Genomic DNA, 15,354 nt, shown 5'->3' on the forward strand with positions numbered 1-15,354 from the left:
GCAGCGGCGCCAAAAATGTCAAGTCTAGGGACTTGCTACGCGCCGTGTGCGAGCCACAAAGGCTCCTAGCACACAGTCATACAACAGACAAGCTCACAAGGAAGAATGGTGTGTCACTCACCATCCTGCGTAGTTGTGAATGAAGGATTCCCGCGCCGTGAAGAAGAGGGAGACACCGCTACGCCGCGCTCAACCACCTCGCCGCCGTCGTGCCGCCGCAACGCTCGATCACACACACACTATCACACTCTCTCTCACACGTACACACACACACACACACACACACACACACACACACAAGGAGATGGTGAAGGAGAAGGTGGAGATGGAGCAAGAGCGGCTTCTATTGCACAATGAGAGAATGAGTAAAAATTAGGTTTAGTGGCTTTTATATGAGCTCACCCCATTCACACTTGGGCGCCCATACTTAGCCAACTAACTCCTTGAATATTCCAGTTAGAGTGCGCCTGTCATCGGCGATCACCCTTACCCTGTTCCTATTGGTCCGACAAGCCCGGTACCTGACTCTAAATAATACAACGTTTATAGATCATAGGGTGTCCGTGTGCCATGAGGGTTAACAAGGTCTTTGATGTCTTGCATGTTAGCATTTGCAATCAACATGTCATCAACATACAACATTAGGATGATGAACTTCCCATCTCCCAAATTCTTTGTGTAGACACAGTGATCTGAGTTGCATCTTGTGAATCCATGATCCAACATCCATCGATTGAACTTCAAGTACCACTGTTTTGATGCTTGCTTTAAACCATACAAGCTCTTCTTTAATCTGCAAACCATTTTCTCCTTACCTTTTACTCCATAGTTCATACCCCTTTGGTTGAATCATGTAAATTTCCTCCTCTAAGTCATCGTGAGGGAATGCCGTATTTACATCCATTTGCTCAAGGTTTAAATCATGAGCAGCCACAAGGCTTAAGACAAGCCTAATTGAGTTCATCTTTACAACATGAGAAAATATTTCATTGAAGTCGATACCTTTCTTTTGAGAAAACCCTTTTACCACAAGCCTAGACTTGTACCTTTTCTTCCCACCTTCTTCCTTCAACTTGTACACCCATTTGTTTTGAAGAGCCCGCTTACCTTTAGGCAACTCAACCAAATCCCATGTTTGGTTGCGATGTAATGAGTCCATCTCCACTTGCATGATCTTCATCCATTCTTCTTTGGATTCATGATGTATAGCTTCTTCGTATGATTCCGTCTCTCTAGAATCTGAGATCAAGAGATGGTTGAAAGAAGGAAAAAATCTTTCTGGAGATCTACTTGATCTTGTAGATCTTCAAGGAATAGGTTGAGGCTCCTCATTCGGTTGACGTTGTTGCACATTGTCATCATTTGCAATCCTTGAGTCTTCACCGTCCTCAAGCTCCATGTACTCATCACCTGTTTCTTTTGTTTGTTTTCTTTCTAAGTAATCTTCGTACATATTTTGTTTGTTAAAAATTACATCCCTACTCCTAAAGATTTTACCATCTTCATGATTCCATAGGTGATACCCAAAGTCACCTTCTCCATAGCCAATGAAGAAACACTTTTTGGACTTTGCATCTAGCTTTGACCTTAGGCTTCTATGTATGTGTATCAAAGACTCGCACCCAAATACTTTGAGAAATGAATAGTTCACCGGTTTACATGTCCACACCTCCTCTGGAACTCCCCCATCTAATGCCGTTGAGGGTGACCGGTTGATTAAGTACACAGACATACTTACTGTTTCCGCCCAAAGTTCAAGCGGTAGGCCTACATGTAGCCACATACTTCGTGCTCACTCCATGATTGTCCTGTTCATCCTTTCCGAAATCCCTTTTTGTTGAGGTGTCCTTGGGGTTCTCTTTTGCCTCCGAATCCCATTGCTAGCACAAATACTTTCAAAAACTTGGCTGCAATATTTGCCTCCATTGTCAGATCTGAGGCATTTAATTTTAGTACCGATGTGCTTTCCACCTTTGAAATATGGAAAACACATCGGATTTATTCTTCATTACATAAACCCATGTTTGCCTAGTCGCATCATCTATGAATGTTACATAGTACAATGAGCCAGCAAGTGATGGTGTACTTGCAGGACCCCAAACATCAGAATGAACCAAATCAAGTTTTTTATTTTTTCTTTCATTTCTTGATTTTTGAAATTTTACCCTCTTTTTTTTACCATTAACACAATCTTCACAGAACTCTAAGTCCACTTCTTTCAAACCTAGCAGAAGCTTCTTTGATTGAAGGATTTGCATTCCCTTAGCACTCATATGCCCAAGCCGATAGTGCCACACCGCACTGTCAACTTCTGTAGCTATTGCACAAGTTAAAGATTGTGTGGTGATAGTACACAAGCAAAGTTTACCAACCTTTTCTCCTTTGGAAACCATCAAATATCCCTTTGAGATCTTTCACCATTTGTTTCCGAATGCAATATTGTGACCTTCATCTTCCAATTTTCCTTTAGAGATTAAATTATTCCAAAGAGAAGGAACATGCCTAACATCTTTAAGCTTTCATACATTTTCGTTAGCATTTTTGACACAAACTATACCTCTTGGAAATGTTGCTTGTGTGGTGTCGCATGGAATGAAGCCCCGAAATTTACTATCCAAGAATTAGACACATTGTCTAATGAGAGAATTAGAGCATCTTTCTCTACTTTACCTACCACATTGGCCTCTGACGTCGGCTTGTTTTTTTGAGACTTTGTTTCCTTCTTCTTCTTGGACCAGCAATCCTTCTTGACGTGGCCCTTCTTGGCACAGTTCCCACATTAAAGAACTAACTTTGTGTGTGACTTGCTCCGCCTTGAGCGATCACGACCCTTTTGGTTTTTGAGCCTCTCCTTAGGCCTTCCTCTTGTTTCCATTGACAGTGCAACACTTGATGATTCTCCTGTGCTTCTCCTTTGTATTTCCTTGCTTAGAAGAACACCCACAACATCATCAAACTTAAGAGTATTTGTACTAGAGATAGCATTACTTACAGCCATCACAAGGATATCCCAACTATCTGGTAGAGAGGATAGTATAAAGAGAGCTCGCACTTCGTCATCAAAATTGATTTTCACCGATTGAAGTTGACTTATATTGGTGTTAAATTCATTTAGGTGTTCTGTAACTGAGCCATTCTCTGCCATATTTAGTTTGAACAAGCGCTTCATGAGGAATACCTTATTGGATACCGATGGTTTCTCGTAGAGGCCGTCAAGGACTCAAGTGACTTCATCAAGTCCTCCGTGGTCTTCATCTCCGAAACATTGAAGGCCACTGTTGATGCCAAGCTTAATCGAATTTTTCCCAGTTCCTTTCAGTCAAGGACAATCCATGCTTCATCTGCCATCATTGTGGGCTTCTTTGCAAGACCGCCTAGTGGCAAATAGAGGGAGACATAGTTTTCAATCTGCATCTTCCAATGTTGGTAGTTTTTTCCGTTTAACTTCTAGATCTTGAGCTTCCCTTCCTCCGCCATTACTCCCACTCAATTCAAGGAATCCTTTCCTTGAGATACTTTAGCTACGAGCAAACCTTACTTTGATACCAGTTGTTAGCAAATAGGACGTAGCTAAATTGATATTTGAATAGCTTGCTTAATGGAGATAGACAAATTTTCACACACGAGATTATAGAGTAGAGAGAGAGAGCACACACGATATACGTGGTTCACCCAATGTGGGCTACATCCACGAAAAAGAAGCCACTTAATGGCTTTAGTACTTCAAACAAGAAGTAGGTTACAAAGTGATTATACCCTTAATAGAGCTTCTGCCTTGCTTCACTCTCACCACTTCACACCCACCTTGTTGCATCAACTTCACGCTATGAAATGTGTGTAGAAATGGCCTTCTTTTATAGGCCAAAGGGTTGCCCTCTCTCATGAGAGGCAGCCGTGTGTAGCCGCCCTTGTGTAGACAAGTCCAAATCACCCTCCAATCCGCCCATGTGTGGCCGCCCTTGAGAAGACAAATCCACATTTGAAATCAGCTACCGGCCATTGAATTCGGCCACTGGCCACTGGCTATTGACTTTCGATCATCGGCCATCAGCCATTGACTACCGGCCATCGGCCAAATGATCGGCCGTTTTCCAGCCACTTCTCGGCCACCGTCCGGCCATGATATTCCGGCAATGAAAAGTTTGGTTTCCGGTGAGTGATTTTTCTTCACGTACTATGGCTTCTCCTCATAATGGGGGCCTTATAAATGTGTGTTTTTATTACAAAAAATTACAAGGGATAAATCAGGCTCCATACTACTTAACAATAATCATCTACTCTAATTCATTAGACAAACACAAGCAACACCTCCAGGTAATATTTCAAGTCTTACGAGAGAATAACCTTTATATTAATCGAAAGAAAAGGGAGTTTTTCTTACAAGAGATTCAGTATTTAGGTCACATTATCTCTCAATATGGCATCCAAATGGATCCATCAAAGCTAGAGGTAATAATAGGATGGCCTAATCCAAGGAATCTACATGAACTAAGAAGCTTTAGGTATGTGTGCATACTATAGACGCTTCATAGAAAAGTTCTCACAAATCGCGGGACCATTACATGACCTAATAAAGAAAAACGTTAGGTATACATGGTTTGCCAAGGAGAACAATGCTTTCGAAAAGCTTATATCTCAACCTGTGCTTACACTGTTGGATCTCTCAAAACCATTTGAGGTCCAATGCGACGCTTGTGGTGATTTCCTTGGAGCTGTTTTACTCCAAGAAGGGCACGCCATAGCCTACGAAAGTCGAAGGCTGGACCCTGCTGAGCAAGCTCTAGGCATATATGAAAAGGAACTCCTCGTAGTTCTACATGCCTTAGACTCGTGGAAGCACTATTTATTGGGGAATCCTTTCATTCTGCGGACGGATCACCAAAGCCTTAGGTACTTCATAACGCAGGCCAAACTCTCCGACAAACAAATGAGGTGGAAAATTTTCCTTTTGCAATTTCATTTTCATATTGCTCACATTGTTGGCAAGCATAATCAAGTAGCGATGCACTCTCAAGAAGGCCAAGAGTGAATGCGGTTTCTATAGCAACTCACAATGATCTATCTTCTATGATAGATGAGTACGCTATTGATCCCGATTTACATATGTGATTTCAGCCCGTGCAGTAGGGAAGAAAGAAGAACCATTCACCTTACAAGATGGTTATCTTCTCTATGGCAATAGACTATGCGTTACTAACTCACTACATGAGAAAGTAATGTATGAATCTCATGCTCCTCCTTATGCAGGGCATAGAGGGATTCAGTCTACCCTAAAAGGGATAGAAAGATATTTCTATTGGCCTGCCATGAAAGCAAACATACAAGAGTATGTTTCTAAATGTGTGGTATGCCAAAAGACAAAGTTTGATAGAGGGAAGCAACCTGGATTGCTTCAACCTTTGCCAATCCCTAATACACCATGGGAGAGCATATACATGGAGTTTATCTTTGGATCACCTAAGTCTATCCATGGGAATAGGGGAATATGGACGATAGTAGACATGTTCAGCAAACAAGCTCATTTTATGCCTGTCAAAAAGACTATCCATTAGGAAGAGAATGGGGTCTAGGAGGGCCTCTATATTTGGCAGTTTAAGCAAGTCAAACCTTTAGTATTAAGAAAGTAATCAAAGGGCATCTTTTGAATTCAAACAGGCAAAACGACTAGTTTATTTGAATTTAAATTTTCCCCCCAAAATGGAATTTAAAATCTAGTGAGTAAAACCATATCATGTAGCATATCTATGGACAGAGCTCAATGTGTAGATTGCAGATCTATGATCTCCACTCAAATTGGAGATCATATGTAGGAGTTATGGAAGGCCGAAAATTATAAAATTGTCCACCTCCTTTTTTGGGAAAAAAGTGCATCCTTTGACCACTCTTACACATCTCTTACACACCAACCATTCTTGCACACATGGCGTACACCTATTGGTCAAAATGTTAATCGCCTCCATAAGCTCATGGCAAATAAAGAGGCCCTCCTACACCCCATCCTCTTCCTAATGAAAGCCCATCAAATGGCAACCCTCTTCATATCACAAATCTTCAGTACCATGGCTTGCCAATGTCCATAGTGTCGGATAGAGATCCTAGAATGACCAGTAATTTTTGGAAGGGTCTCTTTGAGAATTTAGGGACAAGGCTAAACTTCTCTTTGGCCTGTCACCCGCAAACGGATGGCCAAAGTGAAATATCTAACCTAACAATTCTTGATCTACTAAAAGGCTATGTAGCGGAAGTAGGTCAAAGGTCCCAGTGGGAGAAGTACTTACCATTAGTGGAGTATGCCTACAATAACACTATGCATACCTCCGCCGGAAAAGCACCTTTTGAGATAATTGAGGGAAGATCTAAAAGTCCCCTGCTACTTAAGGTACACGGGAAGATCTTCGCTGCAGATGAGTCTATACGACAAACAACTTTGCACATACCCTTCACATCTTGTCCTCGATGTGCAGTCCTCCCTCCATTGGAGAGCAGTCATGCTTCCTATGTGCAACAAGCAGTCCAACTCACCAAGTAATTAGGTGCAAAATCAATTAGTATTACACCAAAAGTAAGCAAATTGCACGCAAGGATTCATTCGTGCCAAGTGACGTCCATGAAGCAGCAGATGTCCAAATTTTAGGAATTTGTGACGCATGTCTTCTCAGCCATCAATGGACACATGCAGTAGCTTACAGCATTGCCGCAACCATAATCATACCCAGCATTGCAATGGTGCCAATGATAGCAAACAACGAGCTCATCTCTCTCTCTCTCTCTCTCTCTCTCTCTCTCTCTCTCTCTCTCTCTCTCTCTCTCTCTCTCTCTCTCTCGCTCTCTCTCTCTCTCTCTCTCTCTCTCTCTCTCTCTCTCTCTCTCTCCAATAGCAGCGACGCCATGATCTCCAACATCTTCAGCTACGTCTCTTCTTTGCCATCATCGTGTAGGGGTTCCTATTTTGAGTAATTCCTTGATTATTGTTCGCTATTACCCTTGCTACTGGATTGAACTCAGTCAAAAAATAGACCAGAACAAGCCCACTATGAGCGCTAGTGAGCAAACAAGCCAATTTTTCCTGATCAAATTTTAACTGAATACAAGCATGCATAACTCTTTATGTAGTGGATCTTTGACACAGAACATAAAGTTAGATCTACTTCGCTTCACTTGTTCAGCTTAATCAATATCCTACATCTATATTTGTCTTAATCCGTGTTTTTTGTTTGGCAGAGAGGACATATACTCACAACACTAGACATTTCGATTGCACAAGCACGACTCCAACTTGACAACACTGCAAGGTCCGTTAGCTACATCCAATTCCCCATGTTTATGTGTTTGCTTGGTGCAACACATAAACGCTACGGGGCAGGGCATGACTTTCGTTTCTTATAATTTTTGGAGAGACCATAGTGCCAAATCTCCACTATAGTATTGTATGGCACTTCTGCATGATGTGCACTATGTACTTTGCACTTTCAATTTATGACCTTTCATTTGCAAGACGATATGTTTAGCTTTTCACATTGCTTTATTGGCATGTAGATTGGATAATCGAAAAGCACCAATACAATACTGCACGTTAGTAAAGCACTTCATTTCTTGTTGCAGTTCATTGATGTTTTAACCATTTTCTTGTTTCTTTGGAGCCACGCTTGTAATAAAAATAGCTCTTGAGCTAATTTGTCGGTAGTACAAATGTAAATAGACTCAAGGGTAGACGAGAGCAAGGACCGCAAGGTATGCTCCTCTAGCTCTCTCTCTCTCTCTCTCTCTCTCTCTCTCTCTCTCTCTCTCTCTCTCTCTCTCTCTCTCTCTCTCTCTCTCTCTCTCTCTCTCTCTCTCTCTCTCTCTCTCTCTCTCTCAATCAGTACCGTCGTTGGCTAGTTAGTGACGGTCGTGTTAACTTTAGTGTTTAATTTGGGTATGTCATGTTATGTTCTATAAGACTAGTTAGAGCAGACTAGTTAGAGCAGAGTAGCACCAGGGGAATGGGGGGAGAGGATAGTTGATTCTAAGTAAGGAAGTAGAACACGTCAGAATTGTCAAATGCAAAAGATAACCCTGCTTGCACTTCCTAAAAGGTAGGTAATAAGCTATGTTTTCGCAAGACCTTCCAATCACAAGCCTTCACGTCGTCGTCATCCACTATTCCAGAATCGCTTCCACTAACTCACCACAGAGGTGCGACCTGGCCGCGACCCAGCTCTTAAGAGACTACTTTCCAACACTGATGCTTTGCAATAATAGCGCTGCTTTGTGATAAAAATAGCGATTGCGTGAAAAAGGAGTTGCCAAGAGCAGGAGCACTGAGTTGCAGGAAACGGCTACGCAGAGCCTGGAAACGTGTTTCGCCGTTTCTGAAGAGGCCCTGCGTTTCCAGCAGCCTCGAAACGTGCAGAAACGTTGTGTGCTATGTTTTTAAAAAAAACCATAATATAAAATAATTAAAAACGAGCTGTGAGCTGTCCCTTTCAGCGTGTTCGAACTCCGGCCCTTTCAGTCAAAAAATGAGCCCTCTAAAAAAAACGACCCCCTCTTATCCAGTGTTGCCTGAGATTCATTCCAGAGAGCGAAATCTTTTCTCTGCACAACACTCAGAGAGCTCCAGAGCTTCACAGAAGACTCCTCTCGGCGCGAGTGCAAGCAAGGAAAGTTTCCATGCGTACACATTAATGAAAGAGGAAGACCCTACGGCCACGAACATTTGTTTTTGTTTCAATTGCGTCCCGCGGCAGTCATTTTTGAGCCGTGTAAGTGTCCTCTCAAGCTGAAATTTTCTTTTGGATCATTGGATGATGCGATTAGAAAAAGGGCCTTGAAGTGCAGCTATATCAAAGTTGTTTTGTCACTGGAGTGGGCTTGTCCGAAATACAAAGAGCCATACTTTTATTTGGCTCAACAAAGACGAGAGCGAAGAGCACCAATCTTTCGCAGATAAAAGCCAACATGTTCGTGTCAGTTGTCGCTAGCTCCAAGCCTTCTCCAACTACAACACCCGCATCCAGCTCCAAGAAACCATTCTTGGTTACGCCATTTACACCTCACCATCTTCTTCTCTTCTTTTGAATCAATGCCTTATATGTATGCAAAAAACTTTGATAGTTATCTTTGTCCATAGTTGCATCAAGCTTTATCAAAGACTTTCGAGCATCTTGACATTCTTTATCAAACCACCTTTTGCGTGATCTATCTTTGTTGATACCATGGAGATGTTTTATAGCAAATCATTCTTCGGCACAAGAATAAATAACTTTCTTGAAAGCTTCCCATTTAGTTTCCAATGGTGCATCATATTGAAGATTCTTCATTCATAATTTTTTGCTCAACCATTTCAATGTACATTGGTGCCCGTTTGAAATCCATACATAGTGATAATTTCTCTTGCCTTTAGCTGAAATTATCATGCATAGTTGCTTCTTCACATGAAAGGTCAATACATAAGGTGCGATGGTCAGATTCTGAGGTCCATTGGCCAAACATAAAACTCTTTATGTGATACATGATGGCTTCGGAGAGTAGCATATAGTTAATCACACTATCCCCATTATGTCTCCTACATGTAAATCCATTGGTTCCACTCCACAAAGATACACCATTGGCAATGAGCATACCCGTGCTATTACACATGTGTAAAAGTAACTTTCCATAGTGATCCGGCTCTTTCTCATCCATTGAAGAATGATCATACAAGTGAACTTCCTCCAACTCCCTTGAAATGTATGGCATATCAACTTGTTGACTATCATGTTGCAATGCTTTTGTGCGAGCATTCATATATAACAAATACAATAACATTACCTTCACCTTTGAAATAAGCAATGTACTCTTCTAAATCAAAAAATGGCTGATCTCTATCCATGCAAGCATAAAAGGGAGAATCATGATGAGAATTGTAACAACCGGCTAGAAAAATGGGTGCTCTTTTTGGTGTCATAATTTTCAGCCATACATAACGTTTGTACTTGTCATCTTTCACAATTGATACAAAATCTTCCGATCCTTTCTTAACCATACATGCTACCCCTCCTTGTCCTCTTCGTTGCTTAAGATTCTTTGAACACATCAATGAATGTACATTGTAATTCTTCAAGCCGTTAATCCTTTGTGTATCATACTCCCAAGTTTCAAGAAGAAGTACAACATCGGCTTTGCTTGTTAGTTCATCAATGCCAATCCCCGCATTCCATGGGTATCCATTACAATTTCAAAAGCATATTTTCAATTGTAACTTGGTCTAATAGGTCACGCATCCCTATTTGCTCGAGGGACTTGCCTCCTCCTTGGGCACATTTTCTTCATGAGAGATCTCCTTGTTTTTCTTATTCTTTTCCTCATATGCTTTGCGATGCATATTTTGTTGCTTAATAGTGCGATCTTCACATACAAAACATTTTGTATCCCTCGAATAGATCCAACTATTATCAAGGATAATCTTTCGCTTGGTCTCATCTGGCATGGTGCATACAATTGGCCGTTCTCCTGAGCGAGGAGCTCCTTGCTTCCCCACTCTATGTGCTCCATAGACCATAACTCCGGACATGCAAAAGTGGGTTTTGAATAAATCTTCAATAACAATGGCAAGAGAAGGAGGTGTCTCTAGCTTCTCTTCGAGAATTCCACGAATGACAATATTCTTGGAACGTCGCTCCCGTTCCTTCAACTCCTATACAAATACATTCTAAACATTCTTTGTTTGAGCCATATCTTGCATGAGTGAGGAATTAGAAGCCACATTGCTACCACATACATCAGCCCAAGAATTGTTTGTGCATAAATTTTTCATGTCGCATACATCCCGGCTCATGGTGTTGAATTTCTCCTCTTTCAATAGATGGTCATTCTCTACTTTGCTCATCCGGTCCTTTAAAGCATTCAAGTCCACAAGAGAGAGTTTACATTCCTTGACTTCCTCTTCAAGTTGCATCAAACGTGTTGTTTGCATCTCAAGTGTCCTCTTGAGATTCTCACTCTCAACCACAAGTACCCTTAGTGTGCCATTTTCCATTGCAAGTGCTCGTAAGTCTTCACCTTGTTTGTTTACGGTCTCTTGCAATGATACCAAGTATGCCATGATCATGCTTTCCGATGTCGTTGGTTGGGTGGTTGTGTTTCTATCTCCACACATAGGAGATCTTGGATCATTTTCCACAATCATTGTGGACTTTGTTGAAGAAGAAGTACCCTTGCGAGTGCCGGAAGACATTGTATGTAAAATAAGAGATGAGAGTCAATTTTCTTGAACCTGTTCACTTCGGAAATGCTGTTATAGAAACACCTTCCATAACTCTAAAAATTTCTATCTTTACATCAATGCGTAGAGGGCTTCGTGCTCTACGATTGAGAGAGAGAGAGAGACAGAGAGAGAGACATATCGACCAATCAAGAGAGGCACACACGGGGCTACCGCTCTTTGTTGATACAGTAGGCTACAAGTATCCTCTCTCATTGACACTATGCAAGGGTAGAAGGGGCTACCGCTCTTTGTTGATACAGTAGGTTACGAGTATCCTCTCTCATTGGCACTATGCAAGGGTAGAAGGGGAGGGTTACGTGTGGACAAGTCGGGAGTTTGGAAAACTTTTAATGAAGTTATAGAATATTCTAAGATCACAAAAAGAGTCCCATATTATTTCAAAGATTTGAAGCATTTGATAAAATAGGAATGATATAGAGATGACATGCATAGTTTGAGATCTCTCTCTCTCTCTCTCTCTCTCTCTCTCTCTCTCTCTCTCTCTCTCTCTCTCTCTCTCTCTCTCTCTCTCTCTCACACACACACACACACACACACACACACCTTATAGACTAGACAATCACTCTACTTGCCCTTAACCAACTATAGCTAAGCCTTTTCTGCCTTCCTTTTGTATGTTAGCAAGTTGTTTTGAGGGTAGATTGGTTCCATGTGGAGCACAAAGGGTCTGGAGCCACAATGAGACAAGAGCCCTCTGGTTTTTGGTCGGTTGAGTCTTCAAAGCTATTACGGACGACAACACGGGAACCATACATATTACCAAGCTTTCCTCTATGATGCCCCATATTCTCATAGTCCATGGAGGAAAATTGTACCTGTCAACCCATGAGGACGATGGGTGTTTGACACCACATACGAGGAGACAAACCAAGGGTGCGTACAAGAGGATGACTCAACTTCTGAAGAGCCTTGCTTGCTCAAAACATTGCCACAACAAAACTGCCAAGAAGAGAAAGAGAGTGAAAATGATGTAACGGATGATGAGACATAGGAAATTTAGCTTTAGAGCAAGAATTTGAGGCACGTGTAGAGCCAACACCAGTGATAGCTATGCCGCCCACCTCCCTCTTCACACCCATTCCCCTCTAAAACAGAGAAGGGAGAGGTAGCAACAGTTGTCTTGGCAACCTCTAGGTTCAATTCTTGTAGAATTGGAAACAAGTTCCCACCATCTGCTATCAGGGGGCTCCTCCTTGTGATGACCTATTGCCCTTTCCCTTGATTTAAGATGCTTACAAGAGACTTTCGTCCATCCATTATCTTCCTTTTCAACTGGGATGGATACAACGACCTTTTGTATCTGTGGTGCAGGAGTTTTCTTTTTTGACGAGGAGTTAGATGTGAACTTGAAATTTGGGACTCGGTCTTCTCCATCTTGAATGGCTCTAATAGCAACTTGCGAAGCTCCCTGGTTAGCAACTGTATTGTCTCTCTTACCAAATTGTCCCTCCCATTGACTTTCCACTTCCATGTTTGCCAATGGCTCTACTGAGGTCTTCTCCACCTCCTTAGAGCTTACCAAATTGGTTGAATTAAACGGGCAAACCCTTGTAAAATGACTGAAGCCACTGCATTTAAAGCAAGCACCAAAGAACATATCAAACTTAAGGGGAACTACCTTAAAGCTTGCACCTACATTCACGATCAGATTTTTAGGTTGGGGCTTTCGCACATCCCAGCAAATGCATAATTTATTTGAAGCAGAATCGAGGCTTTTGTTGCTTAGAACAAAAAGCGGAGTTCCCAAAGTGCCCGCAAGATCCTTCAGACTGTCTCTTAACCACAGTGGGAGATTAACAAACTCCACCCATATAGGACATAGGTCCTATATAAAGAAGTTAGGGGTTTCCAAATCCGGGTCCCAAGGGAGCACATAGATGGGAGATAGATTTAAAAAATAGGGGGCTTTTAGTCATCAACTTTGCAACTACTACTGCTTCATTAAACTGCATCGTGTAAAGCCTTTTGTTGTATACTTCAAAACACTCATACCATACAGCTAGTTAATTAACTCTGACTTGGCCGCCATAAATCCAAAGACTAGAGTCAAACCTGCCAGCTTTGTTAGTTTCTTCTTAATCAATGCCGAGGGAACCTCCATAGAGTATGCATTCTCAAGTTCGACCCTCTGAGAAAGATTCTTCTTCAGAGAAAGATAGGCCCGGTCTCCATTGGCCTAGTCCGTGCTTTGAGAAGACCCAAGCATGTCATCAAGTTTGCTTCTGATTCACACTTTGCCAGCTCTTTTTGTAGTGCTACAATTTCTCTTTCGAGTTTAGCCCGCCACTATCGCATTTTGTTTGGGGTCTTGTAGGGGGGCGGTACTAGGGGCCATCTTGAGCCATCCCCTTTTCTCCTGCTATGCCTACTCAATCCAACAACCCTTCTACCCTCTTTTTCCCTTGACCTTTGACTAACATTTTTTCATAAGTGGGTTTGTTAGCTTGCAATGTCGAAATGTCCATCTAGCCATTCTTTTTTTTTTCCAACAAAGCATTGAACTTTATATTAACAGAGGAGGAGAGAAGACAAAAATTACATCAGTGCTATGGTCCATCACATGACTGAGTGAATCCCCAGGGAGACTCTCCCTTGTTACAAAAATTGACCCGAGTGTATTTTTGACCAGATGTAACATACCTGTAAAGCCAAACAGATACACCATACATAGACCCAAGACAGAGTAGACCCTATTGTAGACCATATTAATCCTTCAAGGCATTAATCATGTCCTGAATTTTTTCCGTGAAATTTCTAGCTTTGGAGACCACCTCATAGGCCTCCTGAGATGCTTCCTAGTTGGCTGCCAGCATGTTCCTTATTTCTAGTAGCTTTCTCTTGTTGATGGGCAGCTCGAGATCATCTTCCTCCATTGCCTTATGAGGTTTCTTTGCATCTTTAACAATCCAGTTCCTTAGATAGTAGATGTTGACTTCATTGATTTTCACTTTGAAAACCTGTAAATTTAAATCCACAAAGAGAGCTTTCAGGCTGGGAGCATCGTAAGCCACGTTAAACACATAATTTTTTCTAATTTCTAGATGATCCATAAGAACTCAACCCTCATTATGTTCCAATAGCAACTCAGGATACCTATGGAGTCTCCTAGTAAAAGTTGTCTCCAAGAGACTGGTTTTTTAAGTAGAGTTCTTATAGGGGACATAATGACATCAGACTGTGGACAATTTATGAATAAATGAAAAATAGATTCTACTCCTACTTTGAATTTGAAACAGATTTCGGTAGATAACCCTACATTTAGACTTTTATCCCCTGTCCACAGGGCTTTAAGGAGGATTAGCCAAAGGAGGGTAGATTTCTTGGGTTGAATTGTCTTATCCCACAGCTTTTTAAACTTGAACATCCACTGCCTCCTGTCCAGGTTGATGTTATAGCGTTTGTTTAAGGTAATATGCAGCGGGGGGATTACGGCCCCAAACTCAACTGCGAGTGTTGCAGTTTGAACCCTCCTTTCCATCAAAGGCACTGAGCACTACAGAGTCGTTAAGTGATAGCTTCCATAGTTCAGAACTAGGGAATACTTCGAGTTTGGATAATATGAGCGTGAGTTCCTATGGCTGGAGGGGAAACTGAAGCAATAGTTCCTCAGCTGATTTCCACCTATGTAGCTGACCGTTCCACACAACTCCCCAAGTGGAGATACCTTTGTTGTGACATTGAAGTGCCGTCCTTACCTGATTATTAGAGATCGGGGTTAAGGGGGCAAGAGGCCACCAAACGGAGTCGTATTGCCGAACAACATTAGCCCTGTTGTTAAGCTAGGATACCGACAGATTTTCCCCTGACCTATTCCATGCTCCTCATAACGAGGTAAGGATTTTAGACCCTTAGCCTTGATGGGGAAGGGCCAAAAAAATTAGTGATCCAGTTCAAGTTCTACCATGGCTTCGAGTTCTCCAGTGAGAAGTTGTTTTTTTTTTTAAACATGAGGAGGGCCCATTCTTGGTTAGTATCCTCAAGGGCTTGGATGAGCAGTTTAACTGCAATTTTATGTGCCCAATTGTTAACATTTTTAACACCCAATCCCCCTTTATCTACTAGTAGACAACAAATATCCCAACGAACTTTAGTTGCAGCTTTCTTAA

The 15,354-nt window shown here is 41.8% G+C and overlaps 1 pseudogene; it reads right to left on the bottom strand.

The window, feature by feature from the left end:
* Positions 1-13,953: 13,953 nt before the first annotated feature.
* LOC147464147 (uncharacterized) lies at positions 13,954-14,726 on the bottom strand (annotated as a pseudogene).
* Positions 14,727-15,354: the final 628 nt, after the last annotated feature.

Source organism: Adiantum capillus-veneris, chromosome 2 (assembly GCF_014529385.1).
Source record: "Adiantum capillus-veneris isolate H3 chromosome 2, ASM1452938v2, whole genome shotgun sequence".
In the NCBI taxonomy this organism is placed as follows: Eukaryota; Viridiplantae; Streptophyta; class Polypodiopsida; order Polypodiales; family Pteridaceae; genus Adiantum; species Adiantum capillus-veneris.